The sequence below is a fragment of the Oryctolagus cuniculus genome, chromosome 6 (assembly GCF_051225735.1).
Source record: "Oryctolagus cuniculus isolate XC-2025 breed Fujian yellow rabbit chromosome 6, ASM5122573v1, whole genome shotgun sequence".
Taxonomy (NCBI): domain Eukaryota; kingdom Metazoa; phylum Chordata; class Mammalia; order Lagomorpha; family Leporidae; genus Oryctolagus; species Oryctolagus cuniculus.
Genome location: NC_142872.1, coordinates 151,612,931 through 151,626,048, shown reverse-complemented (window position 1 = coordinate 151,626,048; position 13,118 = coordinate 151,612,931). Strand labels below are relative to the sequence as shown.

The window sequence follows — 13,118 nt, the reverse complement described above, 5'->3', positions numbered from 1 at the left end:
GTAACCCCTTCATAGGTGCAGGCTGGACTTGGCTACTTGTTTCTGTTTAATGCAATCCGGCGGAAGTGATGGGATGTCACTTCTAAAATGACATTACCTAAGCCTGGGTCTCGTTTGCCTTGTGTGTTCTCTCAATTGATGAAGTCAGAGTCATGTTGTGAGATACTCCACGGAGAGGCCCATTTGGAAAGGATCCAAGGAGAACCTCTAATCAACAGAGGCCCTGAGCTAAACAGCAGGAACACTGAGTCCTGCCAACCACACGAGTGATCTAGAAGCAGCCCCTGTGCTGCTGGGCCTTGGGATGGCAGACCCAGAGCCAAAGGACCCAACCAAGGTCTTGCACACAGTAAAACAGTAAGCTACTACATAATGCTGTTATAAGCCATTAAGTATTGGAGTGATTTATTACACAGTTGGACAACCAATGCAGCCTCAACTAAGACTTGTGCCCCACACTTGAGGAAACACTGTTGCAAGGAGTCAGTGTTCCAATGCGCAGGTGGGACCATGATGGAGAGGTCAGGGGTGACTTGAGGGCCGGGGTGCAGAGGGTGTCGTCTTGTGCTTGGAGCTTGTCCAGGAACCCATGAGGTCAGAGGCTGAAACAGATGAAAGCAAAAAACAGAATTATATTTGCTAACATCTTCAAGAGCTATTAGGAGGCAAAATGACTCTGCTTTGGCACAAATGTAAGCAGACAAGATGCACTGAGAGAGAGAGAGAGAGAGAGAGAGAGAAGCATTCTCCTCCAGTCAGCACAGAGTACAGTGCAGCCCTGGAGGGAGACGGGGGCCCCAGCCCCGACAGTAACCACACGGTCCCGCTTAGCAAGAGCCTCTAAAGTGAGGCTACAGACCTGGGAGCAGGGGGCTGGGGCTGGTGAGAAGAAGCATAAACACTGCACAAGAGACAGGAGGAGGGCGTTCCCAGGACACGTGAGCCACCCCCTAGAACATCCAAGAACAACTGGGGAGAGATCCTTCACAAGGGATTCACAGCAGTGGATAAGAGACTGGCACACGGTGAGCATAAAGCATGTAAACATGTGCTGATGACTGATGAAACGGAGGGTGCAATGGGTGTTCTGACTCAGCTCCCCCCGAAGACTGAGGTCCCCGGGACCTGGGAACTTGAACACTTCCTCTTCCTAGCATTGAAAGCCCCTGCAGGACACACATCCTCCTGCAGAGAGGCTCAGCGAAGAAGAAGGGTGGAGAAAAAGATGCTGTGGTCTTTCCTAGGTAGAGCCTGGAATAGGAACAAGTTTAGGCTCCACCCTCCTGGCCTTGCCTGTAGCTGGAGCTGCTGTGTTTGGGGATCAGCTGTAGGCACAGGACTGCTTGTTCAGGGCTGCACAGGGCAAACACCAGCCAGTCACCTCCCCTTCATCATACCACAGCCAGATCCCCGCTGCAATTGCTCTAGGGTGCAACCTCCGTGCCCTCCCAGGCTCTGGGTGGGCAATCATTCTGAACATGGGAGGCAGGGGAAGGCATCGAGGCATTGTGAGCCATTTCCAAAATAAGCAACGATGCTGTCGGAAACCACTAGGCGGAAGGGTGTTTTGTCTCTCTGCAGTAGTAACTAACGCACCCTCAACCGATGACTTGGGGTGTGCGCTTGGGAAAACATCGACCTAAAGGAACAGCATGAAGGCCCTTTTCCAAAGGGTCAGGTGCGGTACCGATGGGAAGCAGAGGAACAAGTCGGGGAAGAAAACTAGATGAGGAATCAAAAGTGCTGAGTTCCGGTTCCAGCTCTATCAGGACCCAGCAGCTGTGTGAGCTGAGTGAAATCATTTCCTCTTTTGTAAAGTGGAATTAATGACAAATGCCTTTCTGACGTCATGCTGTTATTATGAAACTCAAATTACAGAAGCCGAGCTACAGCCTTGTATATGTGAGGCTATAGACCAAGGAAGGGGCTCTAATCAACATCTTCATCGTCGCCCTCGCTGCCAATAAAAGTCTAAATGCATCAAAGTCCAGCCGAGTAAACAGTATTTTACACTCTTGAAACAGAGGGAGTCACCACGAAGAATGGGCTACACAGGAGAAGGAAGAGTTGACAAGACAACCAGGACACAGCGAGGGAGCCCAGGGACCAACAAGAACAGGAAACCATGTCTATCCCAGGGGGCAGGACAGAGGGAGGAGGCAAGTGCAGCCGCCCAAGGCCTGGGTCATCCCATCAGAAGCTGGGACTCACGTGGGAGGCAGGGCCGAGCATGAACTACAGAGTCTCTGCCAGAGACAGCTCCACCAGCAGAGGAAAAGCTTCCGGGTCTCCCCTCCCCTGCTGCCCTTTCATTTCCTGCCAGTGCCTCCCGCTGGCTGGACCCAGCCAGAAACCAGCTGGCCCAAGAGTGGATCTGGAGTGGGGAGGAGCCAGACTAAACTTCTGTTCAGCCAGAAGTGCAAGAGTGCCCAGGAGATGAAATAACATGACAAAGAGACTCAGTGTTCCAAAGACTCAACGATCAAAGGGGCACAGAGTTCATCTGATCCAGCCCCTCATTGTCCAGGTGAGCCCCAAAAGAGGAAACCCAGGAGACCTGCCCATGACCATGACCCAGGGGGCTTGGACAGTCTGTGATCCAGGCATCAGGATTCCCATTCCATAGCTGTTTTCACGAATCAACTTTCCCACCATAAGTAGCACAGGCTCTCCACCTTAGCTAAGGGGTGTGTTCCATTAGTTGATTTGTAGGACAATTATTTGGGTCTCAGAACTCATTTTTTCCATAGAAACAAGGTCACCCAGCCTGATTGTGCTCCCAGACTGGCTGCAGGATACCTATTAAGCCACAACATTGGCGACAAAGGAACCTTGGTATTCTGAATTAGTGAGAAATCAAAGGGCGGGCCCACATCTCTCTCCAAGGGCAGAAAAAGACAGAATCATCCCCCTCGCTTCTCTGCCCCCACCCCACACTGGCAGAGACCTCCCTTGCCCTAATGTCTTACCACTGAGCCTCCCTACTTTCACCATGTCCTCTAACCATGATGCTAGTTACTAAAGAGGAATCCTTATTTTATATATGTATATATTTATTTATTCAAAAGTCAGCTTACAGAGAAAGAAGGAGAGACAGAGAGAGATCTTCCATCCACTGGTTCACTTTCCAAATGGCCATAACAGCCAGAGCTAGTCCTGAATGAAGCCAGGAGCCAGAAGCTTCTTCCAGGTCTCCCACTTGGGTACAGGGGCCCACGTACTTGTGCCATCCTCCACTGCTTTCCTAGGCTACTAGCAGGAAACTGGATTGGAAGTGGAGCAGCTGGGACTCGAACCGGTGCCCATATGAGATGTCGGCTTCGCAGGCGACAGCTTCACCCACTATGCTACAACACAGGCCCCATTAAAGGGGAATCTTAAAGGGGTCACGGAGTCAGCAAGCACCAGGAGCACCTGGAAGGCTGGAAGCAGCGTTACTGTTCCCTTTGCATCTCTGTTCCCTAACACACTTCTAGTCACAGGTACAATCCAGCCGCAAGATCTCCACCCAGGGCAAGCACTCTCTCTACACAGCTTCAAATTAGCATCTTCAGAGTGCACAGTGAGGAAAACTCAGAGTCAATATGTAGTAATTGTATATTTGGAAAATGGGAAAAAAAAAACTTTCATTTTCTGTTACAGGATAAAGAAAGTAAAGTTTGTACAGCTACTAGAAAAGTGTTCTTGGCAGGTGAGGATGTAGGAAAAGGTGAGGGAGCCACAAACGTGCTATAAACATGCCTCCATGTGGCACCTGTCTTCCCTGTGAGAGGTGTGTGTGTGTGTGTGTGTGTGTGTGTGTGATGGGGCTGCCATCGATTTCCCCTCAGCTGTGCCAGAGAAATTCCCACAAACCTATCCACAGTCACTCCTCTAGTTTTAGACATGACGCCTGCCCTTGATCAGTTCTAATTTCGGGAGCCAACCACGCCCAGACCAGAAAAACTACCCATGGACCCAAAAAAGGAGAACAGGTTCCTGGGAATTTAAAAGAAACGCAACTCAGTAGCTACTGCAGAAATGGAAACTGGAGATTTCCTGCCCTGCAGGTCACAGAACAAACACTTGCTTGCTCAAACCTTGAACTTACCTCCCAGTCGAAAAGAATAGGAAACCAAGGTCTGTACAGCGTCCAAGCTCCAGTGCCCTCTGCCTGTGCAGCCTCCCAGCCCTGCAGAGGCCAACGTGATTGTCCCCATCCCTTCCTTCACCCCTGACCCGTGTGCCCATTCCATTTGGTCAGTGATACCACATACAGTGGCACAGGGCACTCGCCACCCAGCAGGTCCCATTCCTAGCAGCTACAGTGTCCCTGGCACTCCGTGTCGCCATGCAGTGCTTCTGTCAGAGTGAGTCTTGTCACCTGCCCTGTATTATGGTGAACACCTCCCCGAGCTACAGTCACTTCTGCATCCCTGACACCAAGCACCACGTCTGGACACTTAGAATCTCAGTGTGACCTCCAAGGGACTTAAGAAGCAATGGGTTGAAAAGCAGAGTGAGCACCACCCTCAGACAGGAACTAAGTCATCATCTGAACCAGGGAAAAAACAATTCTACTAGCGTGTAGACCTGAGTCAATTTTGCTTAATGATTTTGATCTCTGGCTCTGGAGTCAGAAGGATCTGGGTTTGACTCCCAGTCCTCCAACTTCTCATTCCAGGGATGTCCCTCACCCTCCCTAAGGAGTGACTGAGACAAAGCCTTAGCATGGTGCCTACACTTGGCACTGCTCAATGCATCTTAGTTGTAACCATCAAGTACATTGTTACTGTCAATAGGTCAACAAGCAAATCTGAGAGGAAGGTGTTGTGTGTCATGGCACCACGAGTTAAGCTGCCACTTGCATGTCCATATCCAATATAGGAATGCCAGGTTTGAGTCCTGGCTACTTCAACTTCTGATGCAGCTTCCTGCTAAGGTGCCTGGGAGACAGCAGATGATGACCCAAGTACGTGGCTACCTGCCATGCACATGGGGCACCGGATGGATTTCTTGACTCCCAGCTTCAGCCCGGTCTGGCCATAGCTGTTGTGCTGTTGTGGACATTTGGGGAATGAACCCCTGGATGGAAGATTCTCTCTCTCTCCTCTCTCTCTCTCTCTCTCTCTCTCTCCCCACCCCTCTCTGTGTGTATGTGTGGCTCTGCCTCTCAAATAAATAACTAAATAAATAAATCTTGGTTTTTTTTAAAGAGCAAATTTTCTCTATTTGTATCTCACAAAGAGGAATACAGCCAAGATTAAGTACTCAATAAAAGTTGATTGAATGAATGGGAAATAAGAATGGGGAGAGGGGAAAGGAAGAGTGGGAGGGGAGGAGGACCAGACTGGAAGTCAGAAGGGATGCAGGGTCATACACACTTCACCAGTTCTGCAGTTAAATTCCTCTCCCTCTCACTTTGCCCACCCGACCGTTTCTGCAGTGTTCCCTTAGATCCTGCAGGTGGTGCTGCTGAGTTGGGAAGAAAACCTGTTTTTCTACAACCTCATTCTCACTGCCAAGCCTGTGTTAATAGCCGACCTGAATTAGGGAAATCACTTGCTTGTTGCTGAAAATGCCTGGGGCAGTAAACGAATCACTCCATTTCCTTTCTTGCCTACCTGGCCTCTCCCAGAGCCATTAAAGCGCCGTGGTACAGGGAGGCAGCTGGTCTTGGATTCCAAGTCCGGTTCTGGTTTCCAGCTGGTGACCTTGGGCAAAGGCACGTGCCCTCTTGGGGCCTCTCTTGTAGTCTAAACACAGAGGAGAGTAATCCTGGTCCCACAAGAGGGCTGGGAAGCCTAAATAGTGCAGAGCCACTACAGAGCGCTGGGCCTGGCACCTGCTAGGTATTTCCTAAGTGATAGCTCCCCTTTCCTTGCCCGCCTCTCATTCCCTGTGGACTGTGGTGAGCATCGGAGGATAACAACAGAGTAATGGGGGAAGCCTCCAAGGTGAACTCACTGAGGGAAGGTGAACACTCAGGCTGGAAGGAAGAAAAGGAGACGCCGAGACCCAAGCCCAGGGTCCACACAGGCAAAAGCAGAGTCAACAGCACCCGCTGCCCGTCCCCATCCCTGACAGATGGATGTGCCGATTTCTGTGCCCTCTGTGCCTCCCAGACTGCCTTGCTTGTCCTTCTATGACAGCACTCATTGTCCATGTTGTATACTTGAGGGCATCTCCTGGGGGACCAGGAGACCTTGTATTCTTCTCTGTCTCCCCATACCCTGGGGCCACAATGCCTTTTATTAAAGATTCATTTTATTTATTTGAAAGACAGAATTACAGAAGGGGAGAGAGAGAGAGAGAGAAAGACTTCCATCCTCTGGTTCACTGCAACCATGATGTCAGGGGCTGAGATGATCCAAAGCCAGGAGCCAGGAGCTTCTTCCGGGTCTCACACATGGGTTCAGGGGTCCAAGGACTTGAGCCATCCTCTGTTGCTTTCCCAGGCACATTTGCAGGGAGCTGGGTTGGAAGTGGGGCAAACAGGACTGGAACCGGTGCCCACTGGGATGCTGGTACTGTAGGTTGGAGCTTTAACCCACTGTACCACAAAATGCCCCACAAACTCCTCAATGAGTCAGTGAGTGGACAACTGCACCATGCTGGCTTTCCCTCAGTCCCTTACGGGCTCTCTTAACCTAAGTGCATCTGGAACATCCAGCTGCCCCCTGCCCATCTCCGTATACTCAGCCCTTAGTACATTTTAGGTGCTCAATAAATGCTTGCTTTGCTGAACTTCAGTTTTATGTACATGCACTGAGCACCTGCTGTGTACGAGGCACTCTACTAAAAATTAGAGATATACAAATACATAAGGGCACATCCAGGGTGTGCAGGACCCACATTCCAGAAAAAATGAAAGGCATGCATGGAGCATGCACACAGCAAGTGTCTCCGCACCCCAGCCTCAGTGCCCTAAGTGCACATCGCCAGTACTCTGTGTATTCTCCTTCATCCTCACACAATCCCAGTGAGTTTTGTGGTCTGATCAGCACCATTTCACAGATGGGAAAACTGAGAGACAGTGGAGAGGTTTGTACCGAGTGGCAGAGCCAGACTGCCAGCCAGGCGTCTGGCACATTCCCCACTTTGCCATGAGTATGTGTGCATGTAAGTAACAGAGAGTGTGTTCCATGCGGGAGAGCTAGGCAGAGAGGTGGCAGCTGAGCAGGATTTCCCAGAGGGTTGTGAGAAGGAAGACAGAGGGGTTTCTCATACAGCACCAGGTGGCAGGGAGGAAGGGAGACAGGGCAAGGACATTCTAGGCAGAGGGCTGAGGCCCAGCAGCCTGCACGGGCATGGCGGTGAGGACGCGGCTGCTTCTGGAAGGCTGTGCTGGGTCTAGACCAGGAAGAGGCGATCCCCAACCATCTCTAGAGATAAGGTGAACAAACAGAAGCGCTTACCCTTTCAGGAGCTGATCCCTGTGACTCCTCTGTCTCTAGGCTGGGCAATCAAAACACTCAACGACCCAAACCACTCATTCAACATTCACTAAACACCCACTGTTTGCCGCCTCACTCACGAGAGGCGGTGGAACAGACTGTTGGGCTCGCCCCGGGTTCGAACCTCGCCTCCGTGACCCACGAGCTGTATGACCTGGGACAAGCTATTTCTATGCCTCAGTTTCCTCCTCTGTAAAGCAAGAAGACTGAGAGTAACTATCTCCTAGGACTATTTATCAAGTAAGTTAATTCCTACTAAGGGTTCAGAACATGGCCTCGTCTGATACTTTGCATTTGTGCTGCTGTTGGGTGTGTCCTCCTCGTTGAACCCTTACAAGGTGACAGATGCTTGTTGGGGGATGAGTGAGCTCATGGGCTCTGCACTCTGGTAGGTCAGGGTCTGCTAAGAGCAAGGTTTAGGAAGAGGGATTACAAGACAGTGACACGGGAGCTATATTCATCATCATCATCATCGCCCGAGCATCCATGGTATGATTCATGGGTGCCAGGCTATGGTGCATACAGTGGGGTGTGTGTTTGGTCCACACAAAGGCACTGTCATTGTCCCTGCACTGCAAGGTCCCTGCACGCAGCGTGCAGCCGGGGTGCAGAACAGAGGCCAGGGTGCCCCGAGGCAAGGCACCGACACCTCCACAGGAGTGAGCTGGGGGGGCCCTCAGAGGAGGTGATGCCTGAGCTACCTGCAAGGAGGCTGAGGAGGAGAAAGGTTTCCAGGAGGAGGAAAGCACACACGGTACGAACTTCTGCAGCGTGGGGCAGGGATGGTGAGGGCAGGGATGCGCAGGTGTGTGTTCTGGGAAGTGTGTGGCACAGTGTAAGTCGCCTCTTGGGATGTGAGTATCTCACATCAGAGTGCCTGGTTCAAGTCCCTGCTACTCCTTTTCCAATCCAGCTTTCTGTTAATGTACATCCTGGGGGCAGCAGGTGATGGCACAAGTCCTTGGGTCTCTGCCATCTATCTGGGAGACCCATATTGAAGCCCCCAGTTTCAGCTTGGCACAGGCCTGGCTGTTACAAGCATTTGGGGAGTAAATCAGCAGGTGGAAGACCTGTGTGTGTATGTGTGTGTGTGTGTCTTTCACTCTGTATATGAGCCTGTGTGTCTCTCTATACTTTTCAAATAAAATGAAAATAAATAAATGCATTTCCAAGTTCTGCAGGCTTGCTCATTTGCTGAGAGAGTGCAAAGTGGTTCCAGCTGAAACAGTGGACGATAGCAAGACCTGCATCTCGAAAGAGGCCTTGAGTGCCGAACTGCGGCATCCGCACTTGCACCTGGAGACCTGGAGACGGATGGCCACAGGTTTCTAATCAGGGGGTACTGAGCAAAAGGAAACCTGCCCCTACCCCGGCCCGCAGGAATCTGGGCCACAGCAGGAGCCGCGGGCTTCTTATTAACGAGCCCATCAAGGAGCCTGTCCTGCCTCCCCGTGGCGCGTAAATAATTTCTAGCAACGAGCGTGTTTACGTGGGACGGCAGCCAGCCAAGCGCTTCTGCAGCCTCAGGAAGCTCTAGCTCAACTGACCAAAAGGCTCCTGAGAACCTGGGGAGGAATCTCTCCCTGGAACAGAGACCTGGGGGCTCGCAGACACTCTGCAGCACGGCCCGTCCCAGTGGGAGCCAGAGAAGCCTCAGTCCGAGAGGCCTGCCAGCCCTTGGCCCTGGCTCTGGCTGAACCATGTCCACTTGCAACCTCAGAAAGGCCTGGGGGAACAGTCTGGGTTCTCAGCACGTTTCCCATAAACACCAGAAAGGGTTGACAAGGCCTGGGGGACCAGGACGGGACCAGGTCAGGTGAAAGGCGCAGAGGGAGGAAGGCCAGGAGCGCAGGGCCCCCTGCCGCGGCCTGTAGGGCTTGAGGCCCAGCACAAGCCGCTTCCTGGCTGCCTCACCTGGGCCAGTTACTGCCCCTCAGTCTCCTGCCCCCACGCAAAGGTCCTAAGGAGACCTCAAGCCATCTATCTCTCCATGGCAATGCACACGGACACATGTGTGGTAGCCGTGTTCAGTGGAGTTACCATGAGTGCTGGCGTGGAGAAGAAACCAGAGCTGCTGGAGGTGAGGCGCCTGCGCACCTTGGGTTCTGGCAGTTTCACCCACCATCAAAACCCAGCTTTGTTTCCTGTGCATTTTTGTTCCAAGAACCTTATGTCATTTTATTGCTGAGTCATCAACGCTGACCACACGGGCAGCAACACTACAGCGCATGCCTGAACAAAACTCATCTCCTCCACGTACGTCCCCCCATCAGGCACTCCAGGGCCTTCTGCGCTTAGGAACCGCAGCTAGATCCTCACCACTACACCCGGGGCAGGGAGGAGGTATTGCCAGCTGTGACATGGCCCCAAAAGCACCCAGACGCTCAAAACGTGGCACCAAACGCAGTGCAGAAAGGAGACTATACAGTGCGCGCTAGGGCAGAGCGCCACCCTCTCGACCCCAGTGGGGACCGTGAGTGTGGGCTGAGTCGGACTTTGCCGCCACTCTGCACGTGTCCCTGAATGAGGGAGAGAGTGCCACGAGTATTGATTTGCGGGTTACGGGGAAACATTGGTGAGTTGGCAGATTCCCAGATGTGGAATCTGTGAATAATGAAGACAAACCCTGTGTGTGTGTGTACATAATACAAGGAGGCTTTAAAAAGTTCACGGAAAATAGAAATTTTTTTGGTTAAGAATTTTTAAGTTCATGCACAGTTTTTTCATAATGTGTATTTTCCATGAACTTTTTGAAAACCACACAGATGTCCGTATGTCTGTACATGTGGACTTCGTGTGTGTGTGTGTGCATGTGTGTGTACACATCTCAAGCATCTGACTGAGTTCTGGGGAGCTGGCCCATCAGGAGCCATCTTCCCTGGTTTCCCAGGACCCTCTAGAGAGCTGGGGTACCACCAGCTCTGAGAGTCTGGTTCACAACACCCTGTCCAGTGCCATCCTCCAGCGTTTCATCAAAGGCTGTGTGGGCCCAAAGACACCCTCGTGCCCTACTCCTGGATGCCCACACAAGCAGATGCCCACAAAAGCAGCCGCCCACCCCACCCCACCTTCACACAACCCCCCGGCCCCTGCAGACTCTGGGTGATGATGTCACTCATTCTCCCACCGGCTTCCACATCTGCACGGCTAGACCCTAAAGGCAGAAACCAGGGCTCACTCATTTTTTTTTCATTCCCAGAAATCGATGCAGGGCTCAATGGCCAAGAGCCCTTGAATATTTTGCCCCACTGAATGGCAGAGCAAGAAGAAACATCAGAGATCATGCAGCCCAGGCTACCCTAAGTGAGGTCCGTAGAGGCACAGGCCGTGTCTGCCTCGCCCGGGAGCTGTTAGGCACGCAGGTTGTCCACGACACAGCTGGAGCCGGGCCCAGCGGTCCGCATGCTGAGGCGCACTCCACAGCTCTCTTTATGTCTGATTATTCCCGCCGAACCCCCCAGGAAGCGGAGACACGTGGAAGGGGTCTGTGTCCCAGGGGGTCCTATAGCTGGCTAAAGGCAGGGACAAGCTAGAGGCCACCTCCCAGCTCCCCTGAGCATCCCACAGGCAGGGCTGGCAGGTGCCCTCACGGAGAACAGATGTGGCCCCAGTGTGTCTGTCCCAAGCACGCTGCTTCTCATTCACAAATCCCTTCCCTCTCCTTCGTTCCTCCACCCCTCCTCCTCTACCTTTCCTTTCTCTCTCTCTCCCTCTCTCTCTGTGTCTGTCTGTCTGTCTCTCTCTCTCTCTCTCTCTCTCTCTCTCATTTCGGGGAAACAGCTAAAGCTCTCTGAGAACCCGTTGTCTTCCATTTCCTTTGATGTCAGCCAGGCAGCATCCCACCTCCAGAGACTGACGCAAGAGCGTGTGCTTTGCCATGACATGAACAGAACAATCGGGGGGAAGGACTTGGGAGACGGAGCACACGTGGTTCTCCAACCCTTCCTCCATCAAATGGCGACCCCTACCCCTGCCCCCAGCCCTCCCTGCCCCCACCGCCCCCTCCTCTGCTGTGACAACAGGGTTTGTTTTTCTCTGCAGCGGGCTCTGTGTTAGACACACAGGCAACTAGGTGAACATTCTGCAAGGCCGTTAGGGTTTCTCAGAATGAGTCACTTTTTCAAAAATAACAAAACCTCTCGACATCACTTGATTTCAGCATTCTGGCCGGGCTCTTGTAACCTCTTTTGCAATTGCATTCCAAGCACGCCTGACTTCTTTCTCAGGCCCCATGGTATGTCCCCCCGCCAGCATAAGGGCTCTGCTGACAGGGAACCCAAGCCGGCCATCTGCAGAGCCTGCTCCAGGGTGCGGTTGGGTTACAGAGGCTGGGAGCGAAAAGGGCAGTGGGTGAGAGGGGCCGGAGCCGGAGCAGCCGCCTGGCCTCGACCTGCAGTGACTCTCTGGACTTTGACAAGCCGCCCTGCTGCCCTGCCTTCTCAGCCCTCATCAGGATTGGCTAATCGCCCTGACAGTGATAACTGGCATTTGCTCAACATGTCACGGTTTTACAAAGCGCATTTCACTTACGGGACGGATGAGAGCGCTGGGAGCTGCCGGAGGCTCGGATGTGTTGCATGCTTTGCGCAGGCCCTGGTGGCTGCGGATGATGGCAGCTCCCCACCTGAGCCCGCCCCTGCACTGACAGTAGCTCAATTACTCAGTTCCCATCAGTGCCAACAGGTAGGCTGTTAGTCTGCCTTTCTTAGGTTCAGAGGTGCTAAGTGACTTGTCAGGGTCACACAGTAAACCGCAGAGCTGAAACTGACATTCAGGTGTATCTGGCCTCAAAGCCTGGATCTCTTCTGACACATCACGTGCACATGCTGTTCTCAAAGCACTTTGCACATGACTCCACCAACACGGAGCATCCAACATTCAGTCAACGCTTACCCTATCTATGTCCTGGGAGCTCCTCAAAGCAATGGATTCATCCACACGGCCTCAGCACGCAGCCCCCTAATGGACACACACACAGCAGCCATGGAAATCAGGGACGGAGTTTCATACCATCCAATCTGCACTCCTGGGCCCTGGTATAAATCCTCACCTCTCTGGTCCCAGCTTCGAGCTGTGCAAGCACGTTGTTCCTGGGCTGTCACACTGACTCTGGAAGCATTTGAGTTTTCCAAGAAAACACACTCGAACATAATTGTTGATTGAAGAGTTCTCGTGGACATAAAGAGAGGGGCAAACCTCATTCGCAGAGTTTGCAACTTTGGCCCAGTAACACTCCTTGCATTTTGCTCTCTAGAAGAAGGGAAGTAGAGCCTCATAAGTCTTAACCCTGGGTGAATTAAATCGGATGTGAATCAATGCATACATAATCAATACTGGTTCTGTGGCCCCTTGCAAATCCATGCCAGGTGTCACTTATGTATAAATATATTTAAATGGTACTTACCGGCAACCTGCTTCTCTCACAAGTGAACGTATTTATGACCTCAACATTTCTGTTAAAGACATTTATTTAAGAATGAAAAAAGTGGGCTTGATTTCAAATACCAAGGGAGCAAGGGTACAGATTCGAGACAGAGGGAGCACCTGACTGACAGGGCTCAGGAAACACCCAGAATCAGGAAGTCAACAGGTCCAGAGAGGGTACAGGTGACTGGTGGGGAGAGGGAGGGGGCTTCCCCTCCTTCGTGTGTGGCTTGCTTCCTTACCTCCACCTGGCTGCCT

At 52.2% G+C, this 13,118-nt stretch overlaps 1 long non-coding RNA gene across 2 annotated transcripts; it reads right to left on the bottom strand.

Moving 5' to 3' along the window:
- Positions 1–373: 373 nt before the first annotated feature.
- Positions 374–12,765, bottom strand: LOC138849986 (uncharacterized). Of its 2 annotated transcripts, none has more exons than XR_011389336.2 (2): positions 12,487–12,765; positions 374–602 (listed from the first exon to the last, which is right to left on the bottom strand). It is a non-coding gene; the product is annotated as an uncharacterized LOC138849986 (long non-coding RNA). The 2 variants fall into 2 exon arrangements; XR_016236618.1 differs by lacking the exon at positions 12,487–12,765 and adding an exon at positions 11,967–12,140.
- Between the last annotated feature and the right edge of the window lie 353 nt (positions 12,766–13,118).